Source organism: Homarus americanus, unplaced genomic scaffold (genome assembly GCF_018991925.1).
Source record: "Homarus americanus isolate GMGI-L3 unplaced genomic scaffold, GMGI_Hamer_2.0 scaffold54443, whole genome shotgun sequence".
In the NCBI taxonomy this organism is placed as follows: domain Eukaryota; kingdom Metazoa; phylum Arthropoda; class Malacostraca; order Decapoda; family Nephropidae; genus Homarus; species Homarus americanus.
Window position 1 is genome coordinate 9,381,452 of NW_024750852.1, and position 9,150 is coordinate 9,390,601.

General features: G+C 43.2%; 1 protein-coding gene across 1 annotated transcript in view; it reads right to left on the reverse strand.

The window, feature by feature from the left end:
• Positions 1-9,150, reverse strand: part of LOC121854312 (fatty acid-binding protein, liver-like) — a 57,282-nt gene that overhangs the window by 47,033 nt on the left and 1,099 nt on the right. The window lies entirely within an intron of this gene.

The following is a 9,150-nucleotide window of genomic DNA, read 5'->3' on the forward strand; positions in this document are numbered from 1 at the left end:
CGGATTGAGTTGGTTGGGCTTGACAGTAGAGATGTGCATGAGGAGGAAGAGAGACAGTCATGAGACCGTGGTACAGCTAAGAGACGATTTCGGGGACATAAAGAGGGATTATCAGGCACGGGTAAACAGGTTCAAGTGGGAGTTTCAGTCACACATTCAACGGTTCAGGGAGGAAACAAGGGGTGAACGCCAGGCACACGTCCAGCAGTCAAGAGAGGAATTAAGCAGGGAGTGTCAGGTCCAAGTGGAAAAATAGAGGGGAACACCAATAACACCTAGCTCAGAGGGGAGATGCACCAGATAAGGTAGAAACACTGTAACAGCATGAATAGAGACCACGGGCGAAGTGAGGAAAACACCAAGTTAGTTGCGGGGCCGCATTGATCATTTCCAAATTCGACAGTAAAGCAGGGCCAGGGGTACGTAAGTAGTTCAGAGAGGTCGACCGAGCCCTCCAGCTGAGAGACGAAGACGAAGCCGACCGATTACAGTTCAGGTGTGCATGGTAACGAGAAAATGCATGTTGTTGAGGGTGAGTTGGAGGAGTCGTGAGAAGGGCAGAGGGGATTGAAGAGATGGCTAGGTCAGAAATGTGCGTTGAGTTGTGGTTGTTGTCATGAGCGAGATTGAGTATACGGTTGTAATGGCCAGGGCCTGACTAATATGGACTGGTTCATTGTCAGAGGGTTGGTCTGCCGGCATGAGGTTCGGAGACGTGGATTGAGTCGATCCTCCTAGTGACCGGTAACACAGACGTGAGAGCGTTCGTTTTGGACTGAGTATTATTTTTAGCACTGGTTCCTCTAACCTCAAGGGCCAGGCAAAAGGAAAGCATGCAGGATTTGGATTTGGTATTATTTTTGACATTGGTTCTCTAGTTCAAGGGCCAGGCAAAAGGAGAGCATGCAGGATTTGGATATGGTATTATTTTGACATTGGTTCTCTAGTTCAAAGGCCAGGCAAAAGGAGAGCATGCAGGATTTGGATTTGGTATTATTTTGACATTGGTTCTCTAGTTCAAGGGCCAGGCAAAAAGGGAGAGTGTTTGATTTTGGTTGATTTTAATTTGTTGACAAGATCTCTAGTTCAAGGAATAGGCAAGAAGTGGAGTTGCTGGCTGCGAGTTTGAATCGTGCAGATTTGAAGGTGGTTCTAAATTGTTCTCTCAGCACATGAGGACAGTGCTGTCTTTTTCTAGGAGGACAGAGTGTCGGCGGGAGAGAAAAGGGAAGCCGGAAATTGGAGGACGGAAATGCTGCATTTAACATGTTGCAGGTGTGAGATACAGTTATTAGAACAAGTCTTTTCTAGGGGGGTCGTTGCATACTTCTTCTGAGCACATGAGGACAGTGCAGTCTTTTTTTTAGGGGGGGTCGATTGTAATATTCAGAAATTTTGGTGTGATATTTGGAGACGTAAATATCAATAATGGCGATACTGAGTCATTCAAGGTCGACTGAGGGAGGACAGCGCTCCAGCACCATAGTGAGAGTTTCTGGAACTGCGCCCATATAATATTAAATATACTCTGACGAATTAATATGGACGTGAATCATGAAATTAAAAATTATTATAGATTGTTTTTCAGATTAAATATGTTACATAAGCCCCAATTAAGCTATTAGTTGTGCGGAAAATATGTCCCTAGGCCAAGCCCACGCATTGGGGCACACCAGGCTTCAGTCGCTTGGCAGCGGTCAAGGAAAACGACCACATGGTCTGGTCTCCTTTGTGTACGACATCAGTATTAACAAGTAAGTTTTATTCTATCTCAGACAGGGATTAGATAGGGTGGAGAAGAAGTTAACAATAGCTAACAGAGGGTTCGTTGCAGGGATTCTGCAGAGCCCACTCGGTCTGAGCGGTCGGTCTGAGCGGTCAGTCTGAGCGGTCAGTCGGTCTGAGCCCACTCGGTCTGAGCCCACGGGGTCTTGAGGTGTCTTGAGCCCACGCAGTTGAGTGAGCAATTTTGAGGGTTGGAGCGGAGCCAGCTGTCTGTGTGGACAACTAACTACGTGGGGCCATCGTCCGCCCCGGTTGAAAATCGTTTGGGGTCACCAGATCTCCTCCACCTCGGTTCACAATACCACATATCTTCAGGCAGTTTAGTGAAAACCTCTTACTAACGGGAAAATAGAACCCCCCTCAGCTGAACAGGTTTCAGTGGCTGACTGGCCCCCACTCTCTTCCGTTTCATGGATGTACTGAATGTAAACTGAGGCTATCTGAGTGAATGAATGATCACACACTGAGACCAGGAGTCTAGTGGGTACTTAGAGAAACATTTTGTCTCCCCTTAGTATGGGTGTATGCTGAGTTTGTGTGATGCATGTTACGGGAAACAATGTAAGGTGTGTTTAGAATTTCCTTTAGTCCAGGTGTGAGAACAACGCTCCTCATGGTTGATTTTTCACAAGTGAGACGTAAGAAATCATATCCAAAGTTGTGAATGGCTTGTTAGTGCCTTAAGAAAAATACGGGTGCATGCGGAACCTATGTGTGAGGTTAAGGAGCATATTTCACGGGTATTGGTGGAGAAAAACATTCATGACTCTTGAGTTCTAGAGAAAATACTGACAAAATTAAAACCAGGGTACACCCGCATGCCTGATGGGTCATGAGTGATTTTCTCGGGGATTTTGTAAAATGCCGGTCTCCTTGGTTGGCTAGTAGTTACACCCTTCCGGTTATTTGGCCAGTTGAAAATGTAGTAGTTGTGGGTCATTCCAGACAGGCGATGATTGATCCATGTGTGTAGCTAATAATTTTTTACTATGTTTTACCTCAGTTCTCAGGGACTGGTATTATTTTGTTGAGTGCCCTTAAGGCCTATTTATGGTGGGGTTAATAATTTCTTAATGTTTCATGCCATTTCCCCAGTGCTTGATAGTATTGTTTTCTAATGTTTATGTGCCACTAAGAGATGTCAGTTAACGAGGGAACTGTTTTCAGATGAGGTTCCTCCTTTCTGTTGTAAGTAATACTGTTGCCTTAGTCTTCCTTTAATGCATTTAATATTTCTTAATAATTTTGATATCATGTATAACTTTTGTTCCCCAGTGTCGTGTTTTAAGCCAGGCTAAGAGGTGCGCATATGTTGGTGTACCATTATTGATTGTGGTTGTAGTGTTGGAAGGAATAGAAGTGTCAAATTTTACATTGCGTCTCATTCACCCCAATCACAGGTGCTATCTTTCCACAGGTCACGGAGAACATTTTTTGTTAATTGTGTTAGTGCTGGTTCGGGTTTTTCTCCAAGGGGCACTTCCACTGCATTTCCATCCACTAATAATAAAAAAAAACAAGTCAAGTGAGTTAAATAATTACCCGACCGGTTACAATTGGTAGCAGAGCGTAGTTTTTTTATTTTCGTGACTGATAGTTCTGTGGTTGGGATAATGAAAGCCATCATATGTTGGCTAGTAATGGTAGGGATTGAACTCGCACTGATGCTCATCCTTGTGCCCGGATTGAGTTGGTTGGGCTTGACAGTAGAGATGTGTATGAGGAGGAAAAGAAACAGTCATGAGACCATGGTACAGCGGAGAGACGATTTCGGGGACATAAAGAGGGATTATCAGGCACAGTTAAACAGGTTCAAGTGGGAGTTTCAGTCACACATTCAACGGTTCAGGGAGGAAACAAGGGGTGAACGTCAGGCACACGTCCAGCAGTCAATGGAGGAATTAAGCAGGGAGTGTCAGGTCCAAGTGGGAAAATAGAGGGGAACACCAATAACACCTAGCTCAGAGGGGAGATGCACCAGATAGGGTAGAAACACTGTAACAGCATGAAAAGAGACCACTGGCGAAGTGAGGAAAGCACCAAGTTAGTTGCGGGGCCGCATTGACCATTTGTAAATTCGACAGTAAAGCAGGGCCAGGGGGACGTATGAAGTTCAGAGAGGTTGATCGATCCCTCGAGCTTAGGTAGTCCCCATTGGATGTTGACGGCGCCATAAGCTCGTTGAACAGGCTCTGTGTGGTATATAACAGAGTCTAGGCCTGCTTTTAGTGTCCTGATGGCCCAGAGGTAACGTTCCCCGGTCACAATCATAAGATCGTGGGTTCGAATCCTGGCGGGGTGAGGTGTTGATTATATGTAGAAGTCCGCGTGCTTTATTGGGCTAATGAAATATATATGGATCCTCGTGTTTCGAAGCCGGATTTGGTAAAACGTTACTCTGATCACCTAGGCAGCACGGATAGTCCCTATTAGAGGTTCATGGCGCTATAAGCTCGTTGAACAGGCTTTGTGTGAAATATAACAGAGTGTAGGACTGCTTTTAGTGTGCTGGTGGCCTAGAGCTAACATTCCCCGGTCACAATCATAAGATCGTGGGTTCGAATCCTGGCGGGGTGAGGTGTTGATTATACGTAGAAGTCCACGTGCTTTATTGGGCTAATGATATATATATATATATATATATATATATATATATATATATATATATATATATATATATATATATATATATATATATATATATATATATATATATATACTAATTTATTTATTTTTTATTATCTATGAGCCATACTCTATTGTATTATTTCTGTGAGGGTTTTTCCTTTGTTATTATTACATGATCCTTCCAAACAAATGGTGAACTAGCCAGGATGCTGCTATGTGAGGAAATTTTCAAGTGGTATAGGGAGGTGCTGGGGAAGGTTAGAGATAGGGGAGGGATCCCGATAGTATGTGGTGTCTTGCCTAAAAGAGGAGTTGGTCGTGAATGGCTGTCCAAGGCAAATTGCCGACTGGACAAACATTGTGCAAATAATGGTTGGGCATTCATAGGAATAAAGAAAGGAATTTTTAAAAAAATTAAAGGGAGGGGAGGAGCAGCTCAGAAATAGGTATAATGAACTATCTAGGAATGTTAAGAAAAATGTAAGGAAAGCAAAGAGAGACTACGAAATCAGGATAGCAAGAGAATCCAAGGCGAATCCCAAAGGATTTTTCCAGGTATATAGAACAAAGGTCAAGGACAAAGTTGGGCCTTTAAAGTCAGGGGGGGGGGAGGGAAGTGATCGATGACAGTGAAGAAATAAGCAAAGCATTGAACAGGTACTTTTTATCAGGTTTCACAGAAGAAATTCACGAGGAAATTCCAGAGGTGGAACTGATATTTAGGGGAAAGGATGAAGAGAAATTAAAGAATATGACTTTCAGAAAAGAGGATGTTCTTAAGAGGATAAATAAATTAAAGAAGACAAAATCCCCAGGGCCTGATGAAATTTTCCCTTGAGTCTTGAAAGAGTGTAGGGAACAGATTAGCGGACCCCTCGTAAATTTATTGACAAAATCATTAGACACGAGAGTTGTGCCAGACTTGTGGAAACAGGCAAATGTATTATCCATATTCAAAAAGGGAGACAGAGCATCAGCGTCAAATTACCGGCCGATCAGTTTGACGTCAGTAGTGAGGAAATTTCTTGAATCAATTATAGCAAATAGCATCCGATCGCATTTAGAGAAAAGCAAATTAATCTACGACTCTCAACATGGGTTTACAAAAGGAAAATCTTGTCTAACAAATCTGCTGACGTTTTTTAGGAAAGTCTTCGAGGGAGTAGATAATGACAAAAATTACGATGTTAGTTACTTAGACTTTAGCAAAGCATTTGACAGAGTACCGCATCAGAGGCTTCTGAGAAAAATTAAGGTTCATGGTATCGAGGGGAAAGTTTTAAATTGGATAAATTCATGGCTCACCGATAGACCGCAGAGGATCAGCGTAGATGGTGTTAAATCTGAGTGGGGCTGTGTAACCAGTGGGGTTCCCCAGGGTTCAGTACTAGGCCCACTCTTGTTCATAATCTACATAAACGATCTAGATACTGGGATCAGCAGTGACATAAGCAAGTTTGCGGATGACACCAAAATAGGGCGGCAGATTAATTCAGGGCAGAATGCAAATGCACTACAGGAGGATTTAAATAAACTGCAGGCGTGGTCAGAAAAATGGCAAATAAAATTCAACACCAGCAAGTGCAGCATACTTAAAATTGGAAGAACAAATATTGTCAATGTATATAGCCTTAACAACATCAACCTAGAGAAGTCGACTTGTGAAAGAGACTTAGGGGTACTTGTAAGCCCAGACCTACGGCCTAGAAAACAGTGCGTTAATGTTCGAAATAAGGCAAACAGAGTATTAGGTTTAATATCTAGAAGTGTAAGTAATAAGAGTGCAGAGGTCTTATTGCAACTATATCTTGCGCTAGTCAGGCCGCACCTCGATTATGCGGTTCAGTTCTGGTGCCCTTATTATAGAATGGATATCAATTCACTGGAGTCGGTGCAGCGAAGACTGACGAAAATGATTATGGGACTTAGAAACCTTCCATATCAAGATAGGTTAAAGAAACTAAACTAGCATTCCCTAGAAAGACGAAGATTGCGGGGAGATATGATAGATGTATTTAAGTGGGTGAAAGGAATCAATAAAGGGGATATCGATAAAGTTCTTATAATATCCGAGCAGGATAGGACTCGCAGCAACGGATTTAAGTTGGATAAGTTTAGGTTTAGGAGGGAGATAGGAAGGAACTGGTTCACAAATAGGGTGGTGGACGAGTGGAACAAGCTTAGCAACTTTGTAGTAAGTGCTGGAATGCTGGAATGTTTTAAAAGGAGGCTAGATAGATTCATGGATGATAGAGCGTGGTAGTTACTCTCGACAGGAGCTGCCATTCACAGGCCAACCGGCCTATTGCAGACTCCTTATTTTCTTATGTTCTTATGTATTTCATCATACGTCATGGGCTTATCCTGACGGGCGTGGTGGTAACCCATCCAGGGGTGTAGGTGTGGCTTGACCTAGTAGCACCTCGCACTTAAGCTTCCAGATAGCCATTGTTTTATACTTATAACGTTTATTTTAGCTTATATTATCCCCTCACTGTGTTCCCATTAATATTCTTATCCTTCTCCCATCATAACCTTGACTCATCCTTGTGTATTAGTTAATGTAAGCTTTTGAATTAAATGATGTTTATCTGCGCATGCGCCTATGGGTGGAGCTTACTGAGCTGGCTGGGTCTGCCCATCTCTGTCAAATGTCAATTCAGGCATTTGTCTCACACCAGCCTTCTTTGAGGACAACTGCCCCTGTCTTCCCTTCTGCCTTGTCTTTTCCAGGGCTTGGTTCTGGCCAGAGATGTCTATCTCTTCTCTTTTCTTCTCTGAGCCACCATGTGGCTTAGGTTTGTGAATTCTTTCCGAGAGAATTTGGGGTGGAAATCAGGGTTGCTTATGCTAATCTTCCAATTAGGAAGGATGTGCATTTTATTATGCCTTGTAACTTTTATTTGTAATAAGATAGCTTTACCTATGTGTTTCTGAAGGTCATTTTCATCTCATGAAGTCTACCCCACTTAGAGCTAGCACTAGCAGTTCAATTTTGTCTACCTCTGTACCTTTTGGGGTAAGTTTGGGCATAGATACATAGGGTTGTGGTAAGAGGTATACTGGTAACACGCAGGTGAGAAAGGTGTTATCTAACGTAACCCTACCAAACATCACAGGTTTCCCTGAGTCCGGTTTCCTCCTGTACTAACACTGGATATACAAATCTCCTGAACGGCTAGTAAACTGATAAGTGATGAATATTATAAAGAAAAAGAAGTTTAAGGTAAACTTCGGAATGACCTTATGCTTTCCAAATCTTGTTTATATAGCTGATGTACTCCTATTTATTCACGTTACTTTATATTACGTCACATACTGGTATATCGTTAGGTTTATTGTAGTTTCTTTAAGAAGACGTTTACGCCTGGCAATCAGTCACTTAACTATACAGTCACCCAGTCACTCAGGTGTTGGTCAGTTAACTAGCCAATGATTGAGCCACTCAGTCAATCAGTTAACTAGTCATTCATCCAAACGACTCAATCAGTAAGTTAGCTAGTCAGTCATCCAACAACTCAGTCAGTCAATAAAATAATCAGTCATCCAGTCACTCAGTCAGTCAGTAAACTAATCAATCATCCAGCCACTCAGTCAGTCAGTTAACTAGTCAATCCTCTAGCAATTCAGTCAGTCAGTTAAATAGTCAGTCATCCAACCATTCAGTCAGTCAATAAACTAGTCAGTCATCTAACAACTCAGTCAGTCAATATAATAGTCAGTCATCCAGCCACTCATCCACCCATTTAAAAAGTTAATCATCCAGGCACTCAGTCAGTCAGTAAACTACTGAGTCATCCAGTCACTCACTCAGTTAGTAAACCGTCAGCCATCCAGCCACTCAGTCAATTAACTAATCAGTCTCCCAGCCACTCAGTCAGTTAACTAGTCAGTCATCCAGCCACTCAGTCAGTTAATGAACTAGTCAGTCATCCAGCCACTTAGTCAACCAGTTAACTAGTCAGTCATCCAGCCACCCAGTCAGTAAACTAGTCAGTCATCCAACCATTCAGTCAGTCAATAAACTAGTGACTAGTGAATCATCCACCCACCCAATCAATAAATAAATCAATCATCCAACCACTCAGTCAGTCATTAAACTAGTAAGTCATCCAGCCACTCAGTCAGTCAGTAAACTAGTTAGTCACCCAGTCCCTCAGCCAATCATTAAATCAATAAATACAACAGTAATTGCCCTTTACCTCACTCACAGTGTTATTGAGGTAGTATATGGTGGTGGTGGTGGTGATGAAAGGTAGTGGTGGGGGGGTGAGGGGTAGTGGTGGTAGTGGGATGTTGTGGTGGTGGTGAGGAGGGGTAGTGGTGGTGGTGAAGTGTAGTGGTGGTGGTATAGGATAGTGGTGGTGGTGAGGGGTAGTGGTGGTGATGAGGGGTAGTGGTGGTGGTGGTGAAAAGCTAGTGGTGGTCGTGGTGAAAAGGTAATGGTGGGGGTTAGCGGGTTATTGGTGGTGGGGGAGATAATTGATGGTAGTGAGAAGATAGTAGTGTTGGGGAAAGGTAACGGTGGCGGTGGTGAGGTGGAAGTAGTGGTGGAGTGGGGTAAGGGTAGTGGTGAAGGGGTGGAGGAGGTGAGGAGGTAGTAGTGGAGGTGAGGAGGTAGTAGTGGAGGTGGTGAGGAGGTAGTAGTGATGGTTGGGGAGGTAGTGATTGTAGTGAGGAGATAGTGGTGGAGGTGAGGAGGTAAAGCTGGTGGTGAGGTGGTGGTGGTGGAGAGGT